Consider the following 17,479-nt stretch of genomic DNA (forward strand, 5'->3'; position numbering starts at 1 on the left):
GGCTCCTGGTTCAAGACCACCTGTGCCAAATCTCTATGTAATGTGGAGTTCCATCAAGAAGAGTAGCCGGCGTAAAACCTGTGCCAAATCAATATGCAGATCCATCTCAGACCTGCATGTAGCGACCCTGAGTGCAAAAACGGAGAAGCCAAAAGAACTTACTTACTCTATGAACTCAAAGTATTCAAAAATATACACTTCATGGCCAGTTTATTAGGATCACCTGTTCAATTGGCTGTTAACACAAATAGCTTATCAGCCAATCACATGGCAGCAACTCAATGCATTTAGGTATCTAAACATGTATGGAAGTAAATCTGTGCCATCAGAGTTTGAATTAGAATTTTTAAGGTTGAATTTTTTTAGCATCAAAATCAGAGTTTGAAGTTGAATTTCTGTTTAATTCATTTACCATCAAAATATTCAGCCTCAAAAACTTCACCCCCCCCCCAAAAAAAACCTCAAGCTAAAAAAAAACCTCAATCTAAAAAAATTCAACCTCAAAATATTCAACCTAAAAAAAAAAAAATTCAACCTTAAAAAATAGCAAAGTAGGGAGAAGCAATCAATCCCTGTCTCAGTCCTCCAGTGTCACAGATTTAGTTCTATAAACACTGGAGGACTGAGACAGTGATCGATTGCTTCTCCCTACTTTTCTATTTTTTGAGGTTGAATTTTTATTTATTTATTTTTTTATTTTTTTAGGTTGAATTTTTTGAGGTTGAATTTTTTTTAGGTTGAATTATTTTAGGTTGAAGTTTTTGAGTCTGAATATTTTCATGCTAAACAAATTCAACCTTAGAAATTCAACTACATGCTAAAACATTCAACCTTAAGAATTAAAATTCAAACTCTGATGGCACAGATTTACTTCCATAGATGTGGTGAAGACGACTTGCTGAAGTTCAAACTGAGTATCAGAACGGGGAGGAAAGAGGATTTGAAATGGTTGTTGGTACGAGATGGGCTGGTCTGAGTATTTCACAAACTGCTGATCTACTGGGATTTTCATACACAACCACCTGTAGGGTTTACAGAGTATGGTCCAAAAAAAAGAGAAGATATCCAGTCAGTGGCAGTTGTGTGGACAAACATGCCTTGTTGATGTCAGATGTCAGAGGAGAATGGGCAGACTGGTTGAACAGGCAACTGCGTGATGCCATCATGTCAATATGAACCAACATCCCTGAGGAATGTTTCCAATACCTTGTTGAATCTACGCCATGAAGCTTAAGGCAGTTCTGAAGGAAAAAGGGGGGTGCTAGCAAGGAGGACCTAATAAAGTGGCCAGTGAGTGTAGATTTAACATTTGAAGTTAATGGCAGAAACATTCAAACCCACAGAACCGTTCTTTAAACACAACCCAAAATAAGAAAAGCTTGGGACAGAGTGAAAAATGCATTTTTTGTTTTTTAATTACATTTTCATTTCATTGCAGACAGTATGAACCCAAGACATTTTATCTAATCCTGCATGTAAGGCTGACAATACATTACATACATAAAGTTGATACACTAAAGCATTTTTAATTTTTAACAACACTACAGGAACCTCATCATATTTTTGTTTCAAAACTCCCCACATTCTCCACTGGGGACATCTCAGGACAAGAGACAGGCCAGTTCAGTATCCGTATTTTCTTTTTCCACAGTCATGCCTTTTAGTGTGTGTGTGTGTGTGTGTGTGTGTGTGTGTGTGTGTGTGTGTGTGTGTGTGTGTGTGTGTGTGTGTGTGTGTGTGTGTGTGTGTGTGTGTGTGTGTGTGTGTGTGTGTGTGTGTGTGTGTGTGTACAATGTGGTATTGCATTGTCTTGTGACACAATCCAATACCATAACAGACCTTGGCTTTTGGAATTGTTGCTGATAACAGTCTGGATGGACATTTTCATTTTTGGTCCAGAGCACTTGGCATTCATTTCTTTCAAAAAAAAAAAAAAAACATCTGGAATACTGTTTCATTTGACCACACAACATGTTTCCACTGTGTAGTGGTCCAAACCAGATGCCTCCATGCCCAGAGACTTTAATGCCACTTCTGGACAAGGTTAAATCTTCCTTTTCACAGTAAAGTTTTAGGTGGCATTTGTACAAATGTGTGTATGTGGTTATTTCAGCTATTGATGAATGACAGTTCTTCTCGCTGTGCCATCTGAGGGAGCAGAGATCATGGGTGTTTAACTCGGCTTGCATCCTCGCCCCCATACTGTGCAGGTCAGTGTAACAGGTCCTAACAATCTGGAGTTCTGCACTGATTAAAACATATTTCATTAATTTTTTAATATGAGGAGGTGGCAGCAGAGACTCATAAGTGACTCATACGCCTCATATTTTGTGAATGGTGGAGTCAGTGTTTAAAACAATTCAGGGTAAAAGTGAAATGGAAAATGCAGAGTTTCATAAGAAACATTTGGCATTGTTGAGCAGTCCTTCCTGTAAGTCCACCCACATACTCACATAGACACACACAGACAGACACACACACACACACACAACATGGACTCAGTTATGCATCTCATACTAAACACAAAACCTGATCAGATCATTATTTGCTCTTGAGGGGCGAATCTGAAAGTGAACCGTTTCCCAGAGTCATGCAGAATTTGATGGATGGCAGTTTAGTATTTGGCGAGGTTTGACTGGGAAATGATAAGAGCGAAACGATCAGAAAGCGGGATACGAGAGAGACGCGGTAGGAAGGAGGCCCATCCTTTAAATGTTCTCTTGTGTATAAACATTTAATATTCAATAAGATTTACTGTCAAAGGATTTTTGAGTATGGAGTTTAGCTTAACGGGAAGGACATTTGTCCATGTGTCTGTGACTCCAGCCGGTATGTTTGTTTAGACATGGCGGATTGGATTTCATTTATGTACAGATTTTACCTTTGGATTAATCTCAGAGGCAGAACGGTGATAGTGGCAGAACATCTCATTGAGGTACTGCTGGTATTGGAGTAGAAGTATATTAAAATCAAGAGTGATGATGGGAAGAGATGCATCTCCCAAGAGCTGACCTTCCCATTTATAATGAGCACTTTTCTACCTCTAATCACAAAGTTATCAGTTTGAACATATACCAAATATAAACAACAGCATGAAAAGCCTCTTTCACACTTACACTGAAAGTCTTGTATCACCTTCTGACATTTTTTTCCTGTTATGTGGGCATAAAAGATGAGATGGATTTGCTCATTGTAATGGATGTAGCCCAACTGGAGACCCCCAGAGCAGAGAACCATACTGATGTATGATTTTTTTTTATTCACAACAGACTGGAAATCAGAGTTCACAGCACATTGTCAATACAGTCTTATATGGAGGTGTGGGATTTCCAATGAACGTAACATTTGCTGTGCTTGTGCATGTGCCCACCCCCTGTTCAAGCAGAATTTTGCGGGGGATGCCCAGGACATTCCAGTGCTCAAGTACGGTATATTTTTATGTTGGAAGATGTTATTTGGACACATTCTAAATAATGTAAATCCAACAGTCTTTTTTTTCCCCACTGTGGTTACTACTAGAGGTTTGTATCATTGTGATGCAAATTCTGTTGATAAGAAAAACCTAAGCGTCATACTCAGCTTCATGTCATTTCAAACCCACACGTGTTGAGAGAGACCAAGACAAGAAAAAAAGGCCAATTTGGCGACACATTCATGCATAATCCTTGCTGCAGGGTTATGTGGACTTGTAGTTGTGTTATGTGAGATTTAGAACCACTGCAAAATTATCAGAAAATAGCCATTTATTTCTATGACTTAGGAGATGTCTGAGCAGGACACCACTCCCTGAGTACATCACTCGGCCATCTTTCCTCTCTTCTTTTGCAGCAAAATTAATACAAAATCCTTGCCACTGTATTGTGTGGCCGTAAATTATTGAAATTTTGTTGCGCTGCCTTGGTCTATGCTCTGCTCCCCGTCCCATTCTGTCTTTCCAGGTGGCTGCATCACAGCTAATTTTTCTCACATGTTTGCAATCAACACCACCTGTTATATAAATTCCGGTCCTGCCTTCCCGCAATCGCCAGAAACTCTGGCGATTCTGCCTGCATGGTACCGAGCCTCAGTGATTCTCTGTCTAGCACTCTGTTCATGCTCTATTCTGACTCAGTGTGCTCTGGTTTTTTGATGGCTTTTCTCCTTGTGTCCTCAGCATTCCTGCCACCTGTCAGCTCTTGTGGCTGCCTGGACCTGGTTCGGTTGTCATCCACCATCTGGTTCTGGAACTTGCTCCAATCATCATTCTGGTCAAGTCAGGATCTCCTTACTCCGGTGTCTCCTTCCACAGATTTGTACATTTATCAGTTCATTTTTGTTCACACAATAAAAGTGTTATTTGGCCTCTTCATCCTGACTCCCTGCATTTTGGGTCCTAACCATGTTTTCTGGTTTAACCGTAACAATTTTACTATATATATATATATATATATATATATATATATATATATATATGTGTGTGTGTGTGTGTGTGTGTGTGTGTTTGTCTCAGAAAAATAGCAGTTCCAATGCTTCTTTGTGAAAATGGTTTGTCCCACTGACATCCACACCTGCTCCTCATCCATCATCTATCCAGCATTCACTAACCATCCAGCAGGTGGCAGGCATGTCTATGCATTGTTGCATAGAAGATAAAAACTGCTTTTGAATCATTTGAAGCATCATCAAAAGTTTGGTTCACCAAATTGTAATGAGTTTGTCCTCATTATGTGGCCTCTTAATTTGATCACTTACAATATAATTACCTTTATTGTTCTTGTTTATTTGTTTTGTTTTTATTGCGTTAAGAAGCTGGAGGGGTTGGACTCATCTATCTATCTATCTATCTACAAAAAGACATTGTACATATACCAAACTGAAAACCATTGAAATCAAGAAGAACATTTTTTCCCATATTTCAAATCCGAATTAACTGTAACAACTTATGCAGAACATGTTGGAATATCATGCTGATAAAGATCACAGCAGGGCAACACCATAAGTTGTTGTTTTTCTTTCTAAGCAAGTATAGGAAACGTGGTCCTTGGCGGTCGCCTGGAAGAGGTGGTTAAAGTGTATATACAGGCATACAGTTTCACTTCCATAAATCTGATCTTCCTTGCAGAGACGGATGAAACTGCCTCCTGTGGACACTGACCGGACAGTCAAAAGTAGCTTCATAACTCATGTCACCAGCACACTGACTCCTGCAGTGTGGGTTGGAGATGGACATCTCTCATTCTTCCTCTCTTCATTTGCCTTTCTCCAACTCTATATATGTAGGCGTTGCATGTCTGGCTTTTGATTGAAATACAGCATATATATAGTATACCTACATATCTACAAAAATATATTAGGGGTTGCACTTCTTCAGATTTTTCAGTTGATATTTATGTGATATAATCTGAGTCAAACTCAATTTATTGTAAATTGCGTTACAACTCACTATTCATCTTCAACCACTTACTCCAGTTAAGGGTCATGGGGGCTAGAGCCTATCCCAGAGGTCACAGGGTGTGAGGCGGGGTACACCCCAGACAGGATGCCGGTCTGTCACAAAGCATCCTCTTTGCCGAGATATCGTTCTACCTGGAAGGTAACGTACCTCAGCTGACTGTTTGACAGTATCCTTTTGTGACTTTGTGCATTGTATTGTGGACTATTTTTCCAACGAGAGGTGGAGGTAGCTTTCCTGCCATACGGATTCTTGGGTGCAAACGCGCCCTCATTTAATTGCTTTTTGTTCCTCGCCAGCAGTACCAGGTCCGACACGCAGAGGCAGTGGCCACCTGGGAGTTCGGGACTTGGCGGCTCCAGTATTCCTGGGGTCTGGTGGCGGAGGAAATGGTGTGGCTCCGGTTCTGCTTTGGACAGGCGTCTCCTATCTTCGAGCCTGCCCACACGACATCTTTGTGAATTGACTCTTGTCTATTGTTGTAATCTGTTGTATTTGTTGTGCACATTCACAACAGTAAAGTGTTGTTATTTGACCTACTCCATTGTCCGTTCATTTGCGCCCCCTGTTGTGGGACCGTGTACCTACACTTTCCCAACAGGATATCTCGGCCACCGTCATGGATCCCGAGGGGCGTCAACCGGCTGTTGAACGGCCAATGGAAGAACAGGGCGCACAGGCGTCCGCAGGAGGAATGATCGGTGAGTTGCAGCGGATCCTCACCGCTTTCACGGCTCGGTTGGATTTAATGACCGAGCAGAACATCCTCCTTAACCGCAGGGTGGAGGCTCTCGCCGCGCAGGTGGAAGCGCGCCCTGAGGGCGCTGCTGCGGCACTCCCTCCTGTCGACCCTGTGCGTAACAGTGACGTTCCACAGGTCGTTCAACGACCCCTTCCACCTTCCCCGGAAGCATACATAAGCCCTCCAGAGCCGTACGGAGGTTGTGTGGAGACGTGCGCGGACTTCCTTATGCAGTGTTTGCTCATCTTCGCACAACGTCCTGTCATGTACGCGACTGATGCCAGCAAGATAGCTTATGTAATAAACCTGCTTTGCGGTAAGGCACGCGCTTGGGCTACAGCGCTCTGGGAGCAGAATTCACGGCTCCTTCAGACATATGATGGGTTTGTGAGGGAGTTCAGAACAGTGTTCGATCACCCAAATAGAGGAGAGACCGCTTCAGCCGTGCTGCTGTCAATGAGACAGGGGCGCCGGAGCGCAGCTGCCTATGCAGTCGACTTCCGCATCGCGGCTGCGAGGTCCGGCTGGAATAGCACTGCCCTCCGCGCCGCCTTTGTAAACGGACTGTCGTTGGTCCTAAAGGAGCACCTGGTGGCTAAGGACGAACTGCGGGATTTAGATGGGCTTATTGATCTCGTTATACGATTAGACAATCGGTTAGAAGAACGCCGTCGGGAACGAGACGAAGGGCGTGGCCGGGCACGCGCCGTCCCTCTCCCTTCCGGTTCCGACCGCGTCCCGCCCTCCCCACGCTCCACGGCCCCTACGCTCCGTGTGGTTACAGCTCCCCCTGCTGACGAAGCTATGGACACGAGCAGGGCCACATTTAGAGCACCAGATAGACAGAGGAGGCTGGCCCGCGGAGCGTGTTTTGTTTGTGGCTCGATAGAGCATCAGGTAAGAGACTGCCCCGAGCGGTTACAACACCAACGCCCGCCCCTAGAAACTGGGCTAGGGGTGGGCCGAGACATTCACGTGGGACACACCCACATTGCCACACGACTCCCAGTTACAATCCTTTATGAGGATTTAACCCTGAAGGCCCCAGCACTGGTGGACACGGGCTCTGAAGGGAATCTGTTAGACAGCAGATGGGCCAGGGAGATAGGACTCCCTCTGGTGGCGCTTACCTTGCCTGTGCAGGTGCGGGCACTAGATGGCTCCCTACTCCCTCCAATCACACATAAGACACCACCAGTAACTCTGGTGGTGTCAGGAAATCACCGGGAGGAGATCGAGTTTTTTGTGACTCCTGCTACCTCCCGTGTGATTTTAGGGTTCCCCTGGATGAAATGGCACTAATAAATGCAGAGAGGAGAACCTGTTGTGTGGGCCGCTGAAGAGGAGGTACTGCTGGCCCACCACCACCAGAGGGCACCCTGCCTGGAGTGCGGGCTCCAGGCACCAGAGGGCGCTGCCGCCTCACAGGAGTAGCCGGGGTGACAGCTGACACTCATCACCTATGACAGCTGTCACCACTCATCGGGTCAGCATCGGTATATCAGCAAGACGTCATCTCCACCTCTTTGCCGAGATATCGTTCTACCTGGAAGGTAACGTACCTCAGCTGACTGTTTGACAGTATCCTTTTGTGACTTTGTGCATTGTATTGTGGACTATTTTTCCAACGAGAGGTGGAGGTAGCTTTCCTGCCATACGGATTCTTGGGTGCAAACGCGCCCTCATTTAACTGCTTTTTGTTCCTCGCCAGCAGTACCAGGTCCGACACGCGGAGGCAGTGGCCACCTGGGAGTTCGGGACTTGGCGGCTCCAGTATTCCTGGGGTCTGGTGGCGGAGGAAATCGTGTGGTTCCGGTTCTGCTTTGGACAGGCGTCTCCTATCTTCGAGCCTGCCCACACGACATCTTTGTGAATTGACTCTTGTCTATTGTTGTAATCTGTTGTATTTGTTGTGCACATTCACAACAGTAAAGTGTTGTTATTTGACCTACTCCATTGTCCGTTCATTTGCGCCCCCTGTTGTGGGTCCGTGTACCTACACTTTCCCAACAGTTAGTCTGCATCTAAAAAGGAGTGATCACACCCTGGAGAGCTGTTGCACCAAGTGGACTGACATGAATCATGGCTCCAACACGGGAGATGTCAATTGAAACAAAGGAGAGGATTATCAAACTCTTAAAAGAGGGTAAATCATCATGCAATTTTGCAAAAGATGTTGGTTGTTCACAGTCAGCTGTGTCTAAACTCTGGACCAAATACAAACAACATGGGAAGGTTGTTAAAGGCAAACATACCGGTAGACCAAGGAAGACATCAAAGCGTCAAGACAGAAAACTTAAAGCAATATGTCTCAAAAATCGAAAATGCACAACAAAACAAATGAGGAATGAATGGGAGGAAACTGGAGTCCATGTCTGTGACCGAACTGTAAGAAACCGCCTAAAGGAAATGGGATTTACATACAGAAAAGCCAAACGAAAGCCATCAAGACCTAAACAGAAAAAAACAAGGTTACAGTGGGCTAAGGAAAAGCAATCGTGGACTGTGGATGACTGGATGAAAGTCATATTCAGCGATGAATCTCGAATCTGCATTGGGCAAGGTGATGATGTTGGAACTTTAGTTTGGTGGCGTTCCAATGAGATTTATAAAGATGACTGCCTGAAGAGAACATGTAAATTTCTACAGTCATTGATGATATGGGGCTGCATGTCAGGTAAAGGCACTGGGGAGATGGCTGTCATTACATCATCAATAAATGCACAAGTTTACGTTGATATTTTGGACACTTTTCTTATCCCATCAATTGAAAGGATGTTTGGGGATGATGAAATCATTTTTCAAGATGATAATGCATCTTGCCATAGAGCAAAAACTGTGAAAACATTCCTTGCAAAAAAGACACATAGGGTCAGTTTCATGGCCTGCAAATAGTCCGGATCTTAATCCAATTGAAAATCTTTCGTGGAAGTTGAAGGAAATGGTCCATGACAAGGCTCCAACCTGCAAAGCTGATCTGGCAACAGCAATCAGAGAAAGTTGTAGCCAGATTGATGAAGAGTACTGTTTGTCACTCATTAAGTCCATGCCTCAGAGACTGCAAGCTGTTATAAAAGCCAGAGGTGGTGCAACAAAATACTAGTGATGTGTTGGAGCGTTCTTTTGTTTTTCATGATTCCATAATTTTTTCCTCAGAATTGAGTGATTCCATAGTTTTTCCCTCTGCTTGGTCTAAATAAGTAACCGTTACTGACTGCCACAATTTTTTTTCCTGATTTCTTATAGAGTTTCTTAAAGCCAGAAGGTAGCCATTTGAAATAACTTTAGTTTTGTGTCATGTCTGTGATCTGCATTTTTTCTACAAAATTAAACAACTGAATGAACATCCTCCGTGGCCGGTGATTCCATAATTTTTGCCAGGGGTGTATATTTTACCGTGTGTGCATGCATGCATGCGTGTGTGTGTGCATGCATGCATGCGTGTGTGTGTGCATGCATGCATGCGTGTGTGTGTGCATGCATGCATGCGTGTGTGTGTGCATGCATGCATGCGTGTGTGTGTGCATGCATGCATGTGTGTGTGTGAGATAATTATCTGCAAGTCTTAGCACACCCTATTTTTTTCTAAGTGTCCTTTTTGATTATTTTCTATCAGTAATAGAACAAATTTGACATTTCTTCCTCAATAAAGGCATGAAGGGGATTTTCCTATGTGCTTGCTCAGGGAGGTTGGTAAGGTAAGGCCTTGTAAAGTGCCTTGGGGTGACTTATGTTGTGATTTGGCCCTACACAAATTAACTGAATTGAACTAATTTGAACTGAGCCCTGCAATAGACTGGTGTCCTGTCCAGAGTATACCCTAGCTTATCCCTTATGACTACCGGGTTTGACTCCAGCCCCCTGTGACTCTTGTTTGGAGAAAGTGGGTATAGAAAATGGATGGATGGATGAATTTCTTAGTTTAAGATGTTTTAAGCCATGAAACTATGCATAATTTGGGGTGTGGCCATTTTGGCTGTCACCCAAAGTGGCCACACCTACTGAGAGTCCAGTAGCTTAGAAGAAGAGAGCCCCACTAGCTGTGGCTACTAATAATATGACTTGTTGTGTTAACATCCAGTAAAATTATTGTGATGTAGTTTTGGATGTTAATGTCATTTGAACTTCTGGCTGCTATCTGTTGCTTGATGTCCAGTTAATCCATGATTCCGGGGAAATAAGTGAGACAGAATTTTAAATGGCCACACCAAAACTACATGTTAAGTGATCCACTGCCCAGTCCCCCAAAATTTTAATAAACACCCAAACTGAGTTAAGCCTCTTTGCTTGTTCGGTAACTCTAAAATTGTGGTATGATCAGACTTCATTTGTCCGATCCAGGTCATGCAGGGTGTCACGCATGTTCTACCTCTTTATGGGTTGGTCGTGACATACGCAGAGTATCATGGCACCACCCAAAGCAGCCATTTTTGGTCTTCAAAACAACTCTTCCGGGTCTCTATAGACAACCTCTGGGGGGATATTCTGCAGGTTTTGTCCAGTATACACTGCATCCATGTGGGGGAGCAGATGCTAATGTTAGGTTTGTCGGAATACCCACCCATCCATATATTTAAATAAAATGTCTCATTTCTGAAATTATTGTACTTGGCCCCACAAATCTTAGAAACATGGTGTCTAACCAGATCCTTACTCTGGATGGAATTACCCTGACCTCTAGTAATACTGTGAGAAATCTTGGAGTCATTTTTGATCAGGATATGTCATTAAATGAGCATATTAAACAAATATGTAGGACTGCTTTTTTGCAATTGCGCAATATCTCTAAAATCAGAAAGGTCTTGTCTCAGATTGATGCTGAAAAACTAATTCATGCATTTATTTCCTCTAGGCTGGACTATTGTAATTCATTATTATCAGGTTGTTCTAAAGGTTCCCTGAAAAGCCTTCAGTTAATTCAAAATGTTGCAGCTAGAGTACTGACAGGGACTAGAAGGAGAGAGCATATTTCACCCATATTGGCCTCTCTTCATTGGCTTCCTGTTAATTCTAGAATAGAATTTAAAATTCTTCTTCTTACTTATAAGGTTTTGAATAATCAGGTCCCATCTTATCTTAGGGACCTCGTAGTACCATATCACCCCAATAGAGCGCTTCGCTCTCAGACTGCAGGCTTACTTGTAGTTCCTAGGGTTTGTAAGAGTAGAATGGGAGGCAGAGCCTTCAGCTTTCAGGCTCCTCTCCTGTGGAACCAGCTCCCAATTCAGATCAGGGAGACAGATAACCTCTCTACTTTTAAGATTAGGCTTAAAACTTTCCTTTTTGCTAAAGCTTATAGTTAGGGCTGGATCAGGTGACCCTGAACCATCCCTTAGTTATGCTGCTATAGATTTAGACTGCTGGGGGGTTCCCATGATGCACTGAGTGTTCTTTCTCTTTTTGCTCTGTATGCACCCACTCTGCATTTAATCATTAGTGATTGATCTCTGCTCCCCTCCACAGCATGTCTTTTTCCTGGTTCTCTCCCTCAGCCCCAACCAGTCCCAGCAGAAGACTGCCCCTCCCTGAGCCTGGTTCTGCTGGAGGTTTCTTCCTGTTAAGAGGGAGTTTTTCCTTCCCACTGTCGCCAAGTGTTTGCTCACAGGGGGTCATTTTAACAGTTGGGGTTTTTCTGTAATTATTGTATGGCTTTGCCTTGCAATATTAAGCGCCTTGGGGCAACTGTTTGTTGTGATTTGGCGCTATATAAATGAAATTGATTTGATTTGATTTCATTACAAATAATTCACTTGTTTAGTACCAGATCTTTTTGGCCTTGTGCGCAGCTCTTGTATTGCAAGTTCTCAAATTGATTACATTGTCATGCAAAGTAGAGAAGCTTGAATCTTGGACTGGACTGGGTTGCTTGATGCGAGGACATTTCGCTTCAAATTGCAGAAGCTTCCTCAGCTAAAATTCTTGCTCTGGTGGTCTGACTTCTGTCTTGACTCTTGTAGAGAAGAATAATCAAGAAGTCACAAAAGCTGGAGTTTTAAACCTAACCAGACCCCTCCTACCAAGAGGCAGACTGCTATAGGCTAGTGACTAAATAATAAAAGTTGTTGTTCTTTAGCCCTTCCCTCTTGTCCGGAAAGCCCTCACAGTATGTGGGTACCCACGATGGTCCCTGGACAAAGTGCAGAAGTCCCAGAGAACAAAGAGACCAGATAGACAGGAGACGGAGACAAGAAGAAGAGGAGTGTCTCTCCCTTATTTAGCAGGAGTAGGGGAAAAACTACAGAGGATCTTCAGACAGCACAAAATCCCAGTTTATTTTAAACCGGTTAACACCTTGAGACAGAAATTAGTTCACCCTAAGGACAGGATCCCTAGTTACAAACAGAGCAATGTAGTGTATTCTATCAGATGTCAGGAAAACTGTAACGAACACTACATAGGTGAGACTAAGCAACCTTTAAACAAGAGGCTATACCAGCACCACAGAGAGGGTGTCAGTGGACCTCAGTCTGCATTTCATCTCCACCTTAAAGACACTAACCACACGTTTGAGGACAAGTAAGTTAAAATATTAGCCAGAGAGAAGAAATGGTTTGAGAGAGGGGTCAAGGAGGCATTCTTTGTGAAACGTTTGAAACCCAGCCTTAACTGGGGAGGGGGTCTGAGACACATTTTATCCCCTATTTACAATGTGGTACTCAGGTCAAAGCAGTTTCAGTCTTTTGTTCATGGTAATGAGTCATTCACGTCATCAGCAGAGTCGTCAAGGGAGCCATCAGGAGAGGGACAGCTGCCCTGTCATTAGGAGGGTGCTAACTAGAGCACAATAGGTGCTAATTAGAGCTATTGTTTAGTCACTAGCCTATAGCACTACAAGAGTCAAGACAGAAGTCAGACCACCAGAGCAAGAATTTTAGCTGAGGAAGCTTCTGCGATTTGAAGCGAAACGTCCTCGCATTAAGCAACTCAGTCCAGTCGAAGATTCAAGCTTCTCTACTATGGAAACCACCTGGACAACTGAGAGCCTACACAGAAACATTGTCATGCAACTACAACTGTTTAAAACATTTTGTGCATGCGTAATCTAATTAACGATTAAAGAAAAAAAAATCCCCATTCAAAACAAAAGTTATTGTTGGTCAGCCAGTACATTTATGGAACTCAGGAAAGCCCTGAGGGAGAAGTCACAGGTAAGATGCGGAAGCGACGAGAAAAACCTTGTGAAAATTATTTTATGCTTTTTTATGGTGTTTTGAGGTAATGACATTTATTTAAGGTAAGGATTTAATCAACTTAAATAAAAAAATGATTTAATGTATAGTGGGCATTTAAGCAACTTTCATTTAAAGGCAGTGGGTGGATGCTCGAGGGCGAGCCTTCCAACACACAGACGGTATGTTCTTCTATATACTAAGAGACAACTGTATGTATGTATGTGCGTGTGTGTGTGTGTGTGTGTGTGTGTGTGTGTGTGTGTGTGTGTGTGTGTGTGTGTGTGTGTGTGTGTGTGTGTGTGTGTGTGTCACTCTTCTGTTCAAACGGCACTTCGGAATTACCCCAAACATAGCACACATAAACTTTGACCTACGTCAAGCTTAGAGCTAGTGGCCGGTGATCACATTAGTATTTCTTCTGTTCTTGTTGTTAATGCTGACATATTATACTGTATTTGTTGTCTTTTTGCCACCTGATTCTGTTTTTTCTCTCTGTTTGAGTTGCAGCTCCATCCAGAGATGGTAGTGGGTGTCTTCTTCTGCAGGCCTCCTGTCCTGTGCACCAGCACAGACTGCCAAAATTTCCTGTACACTCACAGAAATATTATGTTACCTATATATAGGTAACATAATTATTATGCAAGTCAAACAATATACTTTATGTATTTTAAATAAATACTGTCATTATTATTGATTTAGAGTAATTATATTTTATTCATACTAAATACATAAAGCTGAGGATTATGCATTTCAGATAAATAGGATTAATGAATATGCATCATGTAAGGTTTATTTGGTAGGTTTGTATTAAAATTATCTAAAAAAGGTAAATGGGAATTTGTCATGTAATAAAATTACATAAATCTTAAAAGTTAGGGTAAATATTTCTGTTAGTGTATATTTGTATTGTCAGTTGTGTCTGCAGTATGGCTCAAGCAGAGGGTCACGCCTTTGGGTCTGGTCTGCTTGAGGTTTCTTCCTCAAATCATCAGAGGGAGTTTTTCCTTACGACTGTCCCCTGTGTGTTTGCTCTAGGGGTTGGTAAGGTTAGACCTTACTTGTGTGAAGCACCTTGAGGCAATTTTGTTGTGTTTTGGTGCTATATAAATGAAATAAAATGAATGAAATTAATCAAACCCATCCTGTGGTAGATAATCAGCAAGTACAGTCTATGATGATTCAAAAAACATAATATAGGATGGGATATGAACCCGTGACTCATGCATAGATGTACATTATATTTTTGTAATGCCTTAGGATGGTCACAAACTCATGTTTGCTCAATACTGTGAATATACTGTGTTTCTATGTAAACAGGAACATTACAGAACATTTTGTCCATGCATCAAACTCACAGCAAAGCCATCTGTTGGTCTCTCAGTCTATCAGGATGCCAGGTTGCCAAGACTCTGAAAGCAGCCTGAAAATGTGAGCATCCAAACTGGAGAAAGATTTATGGTTCGTTAAACATATGAGATCATATGTTTTGTATTTTACTCTGAAAGCGGTTTTATTAGCTTCATCATTAAAAGAAAGCAGGCAACATTTCAAAATTAAGTGGCGTTCCTGACCCATTCCTTGATTGTGCACCAAATATGTATCTGGCCAGGAGTCTGGCTCTGGACTTTTACTCTGCTGTGTTTTCCAGCAGTCAGTCACAATGTGCATGTGATGGGCAGAAGAAAGTGTCTGGGCCAAAAGTCTTGTTCCTTTCTAAACAGCTGTGGATCTGTGTTCCAACATGAATGAGGCTTTCAGTAAAATAAATGAGCTGTGAGCAATTAGTTGCAAGTCCGTCACCTTTCTATTTCAGAACTGTCTGAACATCTGTTGTCACTATTACAGCTGCTGGGTTCCACTATTTTCTTCATATATTACTTTAATGCATCATCTGCTGCGGCTCTCACTGCGGTATTGTATCACTTCCTGTTCAAGAGCACAGCGGTGTTTTTCTGTATCTGTTAGCTGTTTAATCTGCACAGTTAGATTGATCTAGTTAACTAGATAACGATTTGTTTCACAGTGTAATCTTCATGTGCTTTAACTAAAGCACTCCCTCTGTTGAATCACCTCTAAATTATTTACACATTATTCACTTCGTGTGTTTTTAGGCATCCGATAGCTTAGCGCAGCTACTAGCTCTTAGCCGGTTTAGCATGGCGGCTTCTCCTGTCTCTCCCGCAGTTTTCTGCTCTGGGTGTGAAATGTTTAGTTATTCCTCTGCCTCCTTTAGCAGTAATGGTACTTGTAATAAGTGTAGCTTATTCGTAGCTTTGGAGGCCAGGCTGGGCGAATTGGAGACTCGGCTCCGCACCTTGGAAAATCCTACAGCTACCCAGGCCCCTGTAGTCGGTGCAGACCAAGGTAGCTTAGCCGCCGTTAGTTCCCCTCCAGCAGATCCCGAGCAGCCAGGAAAGTAGGCCGACTGGGTGACTGTGAGGAAGAAGCGTAGTTCTAAACAGAAGCCCTCTGTACACCACCAACCTGTTCACATTTCTAACCGTTTTTCCCCACTCGGCGACACACCCGCCGAGGAACAAACTCTGGTTACTGGCGACTCTGTTTTGAGAAATGTGAAGTTAGCGACACCAGCAACCATAGTCAATTGTCTTTCGGGGGCCAGAGCAGGCGACATTGAAGGAAATTTGAAACTGCTGGCTAAGGCTAAGCGTAAATTTGGTAAGATTGTAATTTACGTCGACAGTAATGACACCCGGTTACGCCAATCGGAGGTCACTAAAATTAACATTGAATTGGTGTGTAACTTTGCAAAAACAATGTCGGACTCTGTAGTTTTCTCTGGGCCCCTCCCCAATCGGACCGGGAGTGACATGTTTAGCCGCATGTTCTCCTTGAATTGCTGGCTGGCTGAGTGGTGTCCAAAAAATGAGGTGGGCTTCATAGATAATTGGCAAAGCTTCTGGGGAAAACCTGGTCTTGTTAGGAGAGACGGCATCCATCCCACTTTGGATGGAGCAGCTCTCATCTCTAGAAATCTGGCCAATTTTCTTAAATCCTCCAAACCGTGACTATCCAGGGTTGGGACCAGGAAGCTGAGTTGTAGTCTGACACACCTCTCTGCAGCTTCTCTCCCCTGCCATCCCCTCATTACCCCATCCCCGTAGAGACGGTGCCTGCTCCCAGACCACCAATAACCAGCAAAAATCTATTTAAGCATAAAAATTCAAAAAGAAAAAATAATATAGCACCTTCAACTGCACCACAGACTAAAACAGTTAAATGTGGTCTATTAAACATTAGGTCTCTCTCTTCTAAGTCCCTGTTAGTAAATGATATAATAATTGATCAACATATTGATTTATTCTGCCTTACAGAAACCTGGTTACAGCAGGATGAATATGTTAGTTTAAATGAGTCAACACCCCTGAGTCACACTAACTGTCAGAATGCTCGTAGCACGGGCCGAGGGGGAGGATTAGCAGCAATCTTCCACTCCAGCTTATTAATTAATCAAAAACGCAGACAGAGCTTTAATTCATTTGAAAGATTGACTCTTAGTCTTATCCATCCAAATTGGAAGTCCCAAAAAACAGTTTTATTTGTTGTTATCTATCATCCACCTGGTCATTACTGTGAGTTTCTCTGTGAATTTTCAGACCTTTTGTCTGACTTAGTGCTTAGCTCAGATAAGATAATTATAGTTGGCGATTTTAACATCCACACAGATGCTGAGAATGACAGCCTCAACACTGCATTTCATCTATTGTTAGACTCGATTGGCTTCGCTCAAAATGTAAATGAGTCCACCCACCACTTTAATCATACCTTAGATCTTGTTCTGACTTATGGTATGGAAATTGAAGACTTAACAGTATTCCCTGAAAACCCCCTTCTGTCTGATCATTTCTTAATAACATTTACATTTACTCTGATGGACTACCCAGCAGTGGGGAATAAGTTTCATTACACTAGAAGTCTTTCAGAAAGCGCTGTAACTAGGTTTAAGGATATGAGTCCTTCTTTATGTTCTCCAATGCCATATACCAACACAGGGAAGAGTAGCTACCTAAACTCTGTGAGTGAGATAGAGTATCTTGTCAATAGTTTTACATCCTCATTGAGCACAACTTTGGATGCTGTAGCTCCTCTGAAAAAGAGAGCCTTAAATCAGAA

This window comes from Thalassophryne amazonica, chromosome 14, assembly GCF_902500255.1.
Source record: "Thalassophryne amazonica chromosome 14, fThaAma1.1, whole genome shotgun sequence".
Taxonomy (NCBI): Eukaryota; Metazoa; Chordata; class Actinopteri; order Batrachoidiformes; family Batrachoididae; genus Thalassophryne; species Thalassophryne amazonica.